Here is a 9,517-nt window from a genome sequence, read left to right on the forward strand (position 1 = left end):
TAAAAGTCTCTATATATATATATTGGAGTTAAAAACATAATAGTCTTATACTGACCCTTGCTTAGTTCGAATCTAAATACCATAAAATTGCTTGGGATATTGTTTTACAATCAGTATATGGAAACTAAAAATAATATTCATGAGTAATAAAAGGGAGTAAAACATTAAAGTATTTTTTAATATCGATTCAGAATCTATGTAAAACCTTTATTTCTCAGTCGGAAACTTGTCCCGCAGTGGACTGATCGTTAAGACACGGTTCCCAGCAGATCACCGAAGTCAAGCATCACTGGCTGCGGTCAGCGTGCGGGTGGGTGACCACTTGGATCAGTCTGCGGAGGGACCGAGGGTGTGCGGTATTGGTCCTCGTTAAACTGTGCTACCGTAAAGTGCTCGACTTCGCGCGCAGGTCGTCGGGCTACCGAAGCGGGGGTGCCATCCCCTCCGCAGAGGATCAAAATTGTGATGGCATGTCTTCGGATCATCCTCCGGGATGTTTCCCAGACCGTCGCCAATAGCCCATTGTGCAGCTCTAGTGCGACGTAAATTAACAACAACAACAGCAACAGTCGGAAACTTGTGTTTCATTCTTTAAAAATTCTTTCCCCCATTTCATAAAAATTGTGAAATTCGTTTCCTCCGAATAAAGATTATCATTTGTGCCTAAACTAGCACGAGACGATTTATGAAACATCAGAGAAATGTTGATTTTTGAAGAGAATAGTCTTTGTTTTTGAATTTAAGTATTATACTAACACATTACGGGTTTTCCCATTCATTTTGCAAGGTTTCTACTTACCCGGTACGGGTATTTTAATTTTGTTTAGTCATTTTTCTTCTCCAAGAAAGAAAAAAAAACAATTATTTAGAATCTTTACCACTGCGAGATGTGAAAATTTAGAGAATAAAATTAAATTGGATGTGAGTCGAATTAAAGAAGTGTTTAATTATCTTCACTAAATAGAAATTTTGTTCCCAATCGATCAATAATTTGCCTCTTTATTTAAATAAAACCTCACTAAATAATTTTTGATATCACTTTCTGACACCCTCGACTATTAAACTCTAACATTTATTCCTCATCCCCATTGTACTTCAAGCTTTCGATTTTGGCTAGTAATTTAATCTAATTTACAAACGCAATTCTCAATTACGCCACGCTTCGAACTCCTAACAGTTTACAGATCGTAATTTTTCAAGCCAATTCTCTAGGCAATTGACACTCTTGCAAAAATTGTATTGCAAAACAGATAAGTTATAATTATGTTTCTTTTATCTATCATATATTTGAGTGGTTTGCAATTCTCTACCCTGAATCTGTTCAGTATAAAATGGAAGAGGATAAATATTGTTAATCTATTTATCGATTTCTTTTAAATAAAGTTTAAGATTTGATATTTTGTAAAAATTTAATGTCTTATCACCTTAAAAATTATCATCTTACTAAACAAAAAGCTGCTAAGATAATGGGTTCAGTTAAATAAGACTAAATTAAGATCTGTTCAAACGAAAAAAAATTTTTTTTTTCAATAACTTCGCTTATGACCTCCACTAACTATATTCTGATTTTAAGATTTTGTTCTTTTATAAGATTAGCTTTTTTTTTACTTATACATTAAACAAACTTCCAAAGCTCCAACAAAATTATTAATGCAAAGCAGGAATAATAGAGCTACAAACTTTAAAAACTCTGAATTACTCCGATTTTTCTGGGGATCAAGGTTTGACTTTTAAACTTACAAGCATTACATTTAACTAAAATAGATCCGATTTTTCATAATAATTTTGGGTATTCATCTAATCTTTCTTATAAATCCCTTTCTAACCAAAACTTTGTCAATTTAATTGACGGTATGGCTTTTCTTAATTGTCTCTTGGCTATCATATCTTAGTTAGTTTATCCATTTCTGAAAATTTAATAAACTTAATGCTAATGTTTCCCGAATATAATACTCTAATTCTTAATATTACATTATTTGAAGAACTATATATCCATAGAAGAATTTAGCATATTATGCTTTTAATTTCAAATGTGAAATTTAAAATGTAGTTCTTAAGTTTACCATTTCTTGCTTTTATAATTCTACAACTTAAGTTCTTTTAGCATTTTTAAAACTTTATTTAAATTACAGTACCATCTTAATATAACATTTAAAAGAAATTCTAGTTTAAAGTACAAGGTACTTTTGAATTAATTTTACAAGATTAGAGATCATTTGTTTGAACATATCAATATTCCCAATAGTTATTCCGTATGACGCTGTTAAATCAGAAAAAAATAACTATCAAAATGTTATTCTACTTTAGTTTCGAGATTCATTCTTTATTCAAACAGAAGTGGGGTTTTAGATTGCTAACTAATCCTTATGAATGGAACAGAATTCTTTTCTGTAAGTAGGGATAGAATGGACTAATATTTATATAAAAGCTTCCATGGATCTTTGCTTAAGTGTTTTGCAAAATCAAAGATGGCGAGCTATTGTGCAAAGAACAAAGAACATAAACTTAAGCAAAGTTAGCCATTTTCAGCTCTTTGTATAATTTCGAAATCGATTTATATTGATGACAAAACCCATTTGTGAAAACGTAAATGTTTATAGAAGCACCTTAAGAAAGGTGAATAGTAAATAAATATCGGGCTTTATTTAAAGTACTTCTTAGTTTTCACAAATAAATATTCATTATTCGCCTATCGTCTTAAGATCTAAAGGTTTTGGAAAAGGAGAGAAATGTGCTCGATAAGAAAGGAATAAACATAGAAGTTTTGTGTAATAAAAATAACAATAATTAGTAAATTAAAACAAATTATTTCAAGTTTTCTTCGAGAAATTTGTTGTTTAATAAAAAGTTGAATAGGTTTCTGAAAATATTAAAGATATCATTGAACATTGCTTTGTGACTCTTTTTGAAAATAAAAGTTCAAAGTCTCTTATTATGATTTAATTCTAAATGAAACTTCAAATAACTAAAATAACTACAATATAAAAAATGAATTACTTTGAATGTATTTAATATCAGATATTTTCGGTATTAGACTGATTTTATCTTCATTGTTGGAATTTCCATTCTAAAATTACGGTAAAATAACCGGCAGTTGTCTGTCCATCCATCCATCAGCAAAGTTTCCGGTAAAGAACATTTTTTACTTTTACGGTTTTGAAACCGTTTGCAACTAGTACGGTTTCAAGACAGCCATGAATGCAAAACTATAAGTTTTTTACGGTTTTATAACCATTTAGAACTGGAAATTTAACTGGGCGTGAACTCATTCATGCGTGAATAAAAGTATCGTATTATAATAGTACAGGGTTACTAGTACAGGTTAATAGTACAGTACACATATTGGGGAGTGCATGACGCTGGAAACTCTTCATGTGTTGAGGAAAATGGAGGAAGTATTGTAGTGTCAACGATGGAACTCGAACTCCTATTCTGTTGGTCAAGAGGTTGACAAATTTGCCTTCTCGGCAATAATATGTACCCACCTGGTTTCATTAGGAAGGCCTAGTTGGTTCGATAAAATTCTGGTTGCTTAACCGTATTGGTTGAAAGCTGTTAATATACGTTTTTTCTCACAATTAACAGTTTCAATGCTATCTTATTTATGGTTATTTTATTTTATAACCGTCGTTGAGCAGCCAACCCAATTTTACGAGTTTACGATTACTAATGTTCAACTCCGTAGCCTTGCAATTTTGAACTCAATCCAGAAAACAAGGGAACTCCTGGATCGAGCATTGGGAGAAATTTGCCTTCGTGGAGGACTTTTTGATGGAGCTAACCCACATTTGTGTAACATGTAGAGGGAGACCACTAGAACCTCCCAATACTAGCCTGACGGCAAGGGGACTCTAACCCATGATCCGTCTACCACTGAGGATATTTCACGTCGGATGCGGAATCCGTAACGACTGGGATTCGAACCCAGTTCACATCATTGGAAGGCAAACGCTCTATCCCCTGAACCATCGCAGCTTTTATTTATGGTTGTTTGACTGTTTTGCTTGCATATGAAAAAATAACAATTAAATGAATTGCTAATTTAACTTTTTTCACAGAAATTTCGAACAGTGTTCTGCCAAGTGCAATGTGCTCAATACCTTCTACTATTTATTGCACCGAAATCATTTCAACTAATTTTTGTGAATTGACTAACACTTCTAATAAGAGCTTGGTGCAATATGGCCAATACTAGCTTTTCTCCAAAAATATTTTAATAACTAAATCTAGTTTTCTTATCCCAGAGATATTCTATTACTTTATGTTAATTCTTAAATCTACCAAACTAAATCTTCTTTCAAGTACATTATGTGGTATAGCTAATACTAATTCTTGAATTGAAAATAGTCCATTAACTAATTCTAATAAATTGACTAAATCTTATATCTACTGCATTGTACGATATGGCCAATACTTGCACCAAAAACATTTACCCAGCTAACTTGACCGAAAACAAAACATATTTATTTTTACCCCTTATAAAACAGTTGTTCTAAAACAGCAACTATACATTGTTACGTTAATATCGGTTCAGTTTAATAAAATTTTAAACTGAATTAGTTAAATTTTTATTCGTTCATATAATTACGCTATGTTTCTAATTATGGGCAAAAATAAATTTAGTGGTTAATTTAAATTTGTTTCAATAATTTCTTTGTATTTCAACCAATTAAACATTTTGTCAGCGCAGCTGCAAACATTACAAAGTCTGTTTGATGTGGCTAAAGACGATCTTCGATTGTGCGAAAATTAAAAAAAAGGTTAGCATTCATAACTTTTAATATATTGATCAAATTATCTTGTGCTATTATTCAATTTCATTCGTCTGAGTACCTAACCTTAAATATGCTGAATTAATTGAATTAATTAGAATAGAATGTATTTTAAAATACGAAATCCTACAAAGAAATGGATTTTCTGAGTAAAAATTCATTTTTCTACACCAATTTAGATTTTTAGCCCTTGATGTATGGTTGGCAATCGGGAAAATATATCCCTAGAATATATATATTTTTTTGCGTAGACCGAAATATCTACTGAATTTTTCATGTTTTTAAGAATTATTTGCACACAATGGAAGATGAAAGGGTGAAACGGTTTGTGTCCGTGAAAGATGATTCTGAGAAAAGCGAAAATGAAGTTTAAGGTTTGTGATTGCTTCAAGATCAAGCTTTCAATTGAAAACGTAAAAACAAAAATCTGTACGAATATCAGAAGTATTTATTTACATCTTTTAAAAATTTCAAAACAAGGAAATTAAAATTTTTGACGTTTTAAACAAGAAATGAAAAATCAAGTTGGACAAGAATCGTTTTTTATCCTCAAGATTTCTCCTTAATCAATACTTCTTCACTAGAATTCCAGTGGTCTTTTTCGCTTTATTTCTTCATTTTTCTCTTTGTCTATTCGTGGTGAAGAACCACTTTCTCAAGCATGACCCATCTTCACTGGGTAATAACTCTCGTGAAAAACGATTTTCCACTTTTTTGTTTCATCACAACTTAGTTATCTTTAAAATGCAAAATATCGCTATAGAATCGTCATTTATGTAAGAAATGAACTTAAAACGTTTTGCCCTCTTGATCTTTAACTGTTAAACTAATTTATCATATAATTACTTGTAAAAACTATTTTTTTAATTATTTATGCAATGAGGATTACACAATGGGGTTTATTTTGTTTCTAGCAAACCAAGAATCCTTAACAATCTACATATGACAGCATTCATTTTCAATAACTGGAAAATTAGAGTATTTGGAAAGATTTTAATAAAGTAAAAAATACACCGCATAATTATTTTACATTTCATATTTTTAGTTTTATGACAGCTGATCTCATAATAACACTTCTGATCGAGTTTTTGAACTTTGACAGGTGCTTTGTAAGTATTTACATTCACAGGTATAGTATTTCAGAGATGCCAACTGCTCCGGACACGCCTAAATAATTAAAAAACTGGTAAATAAATACAAAGTCAATTTTTCAAATATTTGACTATTTTTGCTTGTTTTTTAAAAGCTTTTGAGTGAAGAAAGTATTAAAAAGTGTTGAATTATATAAACCTACAAATTATTTAGAAATAGAGGTGGATAAAAATCTACTAAATTGAATTTATTAAGCCAAGAATCACAATTGATAAACTACCACTTCAAAATATATCTTTGCTGTCCGGAGCAAGTTGGCATCTCTGGTATTTACACTCACAATAGTTTTTCTTAAAAATGTTGTGAGTTAAATTTTTTTTAAAAATAGATTTCGCAAACTTGCAGAAAAAAGTACTTTTCACTGCTTGTCTTCATACAGCAGATATTTAATTATATTGTATTTTTTGTTTTTAAATGGCAATTTTTAAACACAAATTTACAGCAATTTACAAGCTATTGATAATTTAAACTATGGCACAAATTGGTTTCCAGAGTTTGAAAATTTTTCAAAGTTGTAAAATTGGTTTCCAAATTTTACAACTAAATAAATAATTCACAATAAAGTTTGATTGTATTAAGAGAAAACAGTTGTGTTCGTTTTGCTAACTATCTATCCTTTTAATCCCGCTTTTTAAATAATGGTAGAAAGTTCGGTTTTTACTTAGAAATATTTACTCAGAATTATTAGATTTTTGCTTAAAAGAAAGTAAACTCTTAAAGCCGATTAGAATTTTTTTAAATCAGTAAAATAAACTTAATTAACTTTTTTTAATTTTTAATTATTTCATAAAAAATAATTAACTTTAATTTTAGCAATTTTTGCACATTGTAGGTTATTTTTAGTGTGTATTTTGCCACATTTTTTTATGAAACATTATCCACAAGACTCAAATAATTAGATATTTATAAGTCATAAATCAAAAGAAAACAGTTTGCTGAATCAAATTGCTTAGATTTCTTACAACTTTTCATGATTATTGTTAAAACATTTTAATCAATGAGGGTTAATTCAATTTTATGTTTGCAAAATCGATTGCACTGTACGGCATAAAAAAACCTTTTTAATATTATTTAAGTGATAAAATTGTAGCAAATTCTGTTTGAAATTGGGATGTCCAAGTTGGTGGCTGAACAAGATCATTGTTCTAATATTATTCAATCAATTTCCGTTTGCAATATTCCTATTCTACAATATATGTTCGAAATCCAATCGAAACGTATTATAATTGGTTGAGTTGGAATTATTGAAGAATTTTCAGTGAACAGTAAAGTGAAGTGACGTCCATTTAGACATGTCTCTTGGACTTTGAGTCTCAGGAGGATATGCAGCGCATGACTTAGGAATATTGTTACGTTGAAGTCATGTGATTTTGAGTTTAAACAAAAGAAGTTTTCTGTCCGTTAATATTAGGCAATCAATTTTAATTAATAAAGAAAGATCAAATTTATGATAGAATTTTTCTTACATCAAAAAATATTTTTACTGAGCAATTATATATGCAAAAAATGAGACCTTGATTCCAAATATTTATTACGAAAACTCTTTTTACCCTCGATTCCCTAGAAAGCCAAACTCCTAACTTTCATTATCCCACCCTTTACTTTAGATCCAACAGCAAATATTTTGTATAAGATTTGGTATTGGATTTGGATTTTATCACTAAAAAATATTTTCTAATATTATTTTTGTTCATATGCGTTTTAAGTGATTGTTTATGTAAAAATATAATTGGGGTACTATTACCCTCATAGGTCGGAGTTTTTAATCAAATCGTGAAATTAAAAGAGGAAAAGAAAATCAGGAAATTTTATTTAAATATTCTTTATCATGGCAGTTTTAAAGGGAATAAATATTTTATTATTTGAACCTGATTTATTAAGAAATATGCTATAATAATAACTCAAAATATACAAACAATGTTAAAAATTAAAGTTTATAATTCTTATACAACAATTAAATGCATAAAAAAATAAAAACAATATTTATATATATAAACATTTATATAAAAATGTTTCTGTATGAATATTTATATAAAAAGTTTTATATATGAATGGTTATATATAAAAAATATTTAAGTTTAGTTAATTGAATTTTTCTTAAAATATTATTGCTTTGAAGAGTTAACTTTCTAAGCTATATAAGCTATATATATATTTCTCCATTTCTTTTTTATAAAACTGTATGTTTTAAAATTTATATGTCAGCCTAAATTATTTAATACTTTTAGTTGATGACAACCATTCGTTTTCTGCCTTAACTCAAAATCAGCAGTTTTGTTGAAAACTATCAAGAGAAAACAAAACAAAATCTGATCAAAACATCTACTTATTATGCAGAATCCTTTTCACCCAAAAATTATTTTCTAATTTTAATAACATTAAATACTAAATCAAATATTCTTAAACTAATTCAGGAAACGTTATAAACTGTCTTATGCAAATACATTAGATTTTAATTTTGAAAACGGAGAAAATATTTCAAAATGTCATAGCCTTTAGATAATGCAACAGCTAGAAATAAGAAAATAACACTCAATAAAATTACTCAAAATTCAATAAATAATAAAGAAAAAACCTCTCAATAATTAAATTTTTAATTACTTTAAGACAAAATACTTATTACAATACCTTATAATTTAAATTAAAACAATTAAAAAAAATCAAGCTGTTGGCTATCAAAATTCAATCAAGCTAAAGGTTAATCGATTTATCTTCCTTTTAATTATTTTTTCCCGAACTCTTTCATATTAATTCTCCTTAATTTTCATTTAATTTTTTTCCATGCGTGAAGTAATTTTTGTTCTTCCGCAAATACTGTAATTAATTAATCTTTATGTGATGCAATAATCCTTTCATTTCTCCCCATTTAAGCTAAAGTTAAGCTTACTTGAAACGTTGGCTAAGGATTTGATACAAATTAAATTCAATACAAGCAAATACACATATTTCATGAAATACACTTTTCATTAAATATGTGTTTTTATAAATTAAATAACAATAATATAATGTTATAAATTAAAACTCATAAATTTCTCTTATTGAAGAAGCAACACATTGTATAAGCTTTGGATTTTAAAACAGAAAAGGGAAACTGTGTATATTTTTTAAAATCTTTTGAACATCCAGATCCCATTTTATTACTTTTAAAGAAGAATGTTTGAAGTCGATTTAATGTTCTAATTTAAAACTTCCTTGAATTATTGAAAAAACAACAGATAAAGCCATTCATTTTATTTTCAAAGCAATAAGAAGATTTTCATATACTCTTCAAAACTTTGAAAGTTCCTAGCCTGTTCCAGTACTTTTAAAGTAAAAATAAATGAATTTTAAATATACATTTCCGTTAACGAAACAACGTTGATTTTAATGCAAATATTTGATTGTTTGTAATTAAAATGTATTAGATGTTTGTAATTAAATGTATTAAATTGTCTAATTGTAGAAATAAAAACCAATTGCACGGGTTGTTCGAGATTTAAGAAAAGAAATTCAAGTTTCATACATTTCAAAATTTTTTGAAAGTTTGAAACTTATTCCATTTCCGCCATTAAAAGGGCTTTTCTTGCAAATTCTTTTTTAGAAAGATAATTCGG

This window comes from Parasteatoda tepidariorum, chromosome 7 (genome assembly GCF_043381705.1).
Source record: "Parasteatoda tepidariorum isolate YZ-2023 chromosome 7, CAS_Ptep_4.0, whole genome shotgun sequence".
NCBI lineage: Eukaryota > Metazoa > Arthropoda > Arachnida > Araneae > Theridiidae > Parasteatoda > Parasteatoda tepidariorum.